The sequence below is a fragment of the Myotis brandtii genome, unplaced genomic scaffold, assembly GCF_000412655.1.
Source record: "Myotis brandtii unplaced genomic scaffold, ASM41265v1 scaffold19, whole genome shotgun sequence".
In the NCBI taxonomy this organism is placed as follows: Eukaryota; Metazoa; Chordata; class Mammalia; order Chiroptera; family Vespertilionidae; genus Myotis; species Myotis brandtii.
Window position 1 is genome coordinate 1,487,930 of NW_005357075.1, and position 242 is coordinate 1,488,171.

At 70.7% G+C, this 242-nt stretch overlaps 1 long non-coding RNA gene across 1 annotated transcript in view; it reads left to right on the forward strand.

Moving 5' to 3' along the window:
• LOC102258206 overlaps window positions 1-236 on the forward strand; it is a 2,564-nt gene extending 2,328 nt beyond the window's left edge. The window contains exon 3 of the long non-coding RNA XR_313499.2: window positions 72-236. This is a non-coding gene — a long non-coding RNA (uncharacterized LOC102258206). The remainder of the gene's footprint in view (window positions 1-71) is intronic.
• Window positions 237-242: the final 6 nt, after the last annotated feature.

Below are 242 nucleotides of genomic sequence, written 5' to 3' on the forward strand. Positions count from 1 at the left end.
GAAGCCCCAGGGGCACGGGAGGGGGCAGGCCCAGGCGGGGCCGCCGAATCACGGGCTCCAGTTTCCCGCAGGGTGCTGGAGGAGGAAACCGGCGGAGCAGCTTCCTCACTCTCAGTTGCGCGTCTGGCGATGGCGATCAGAGGTCCTGCTGCGCTCCCCGCTGCGCTCTCCCTCCATTAGCCGCGCTGCCCCGCTTTGCGCCCTCGCTGGTGCTCTCGTCTGGGTTCCAGGATCGGCGCCCC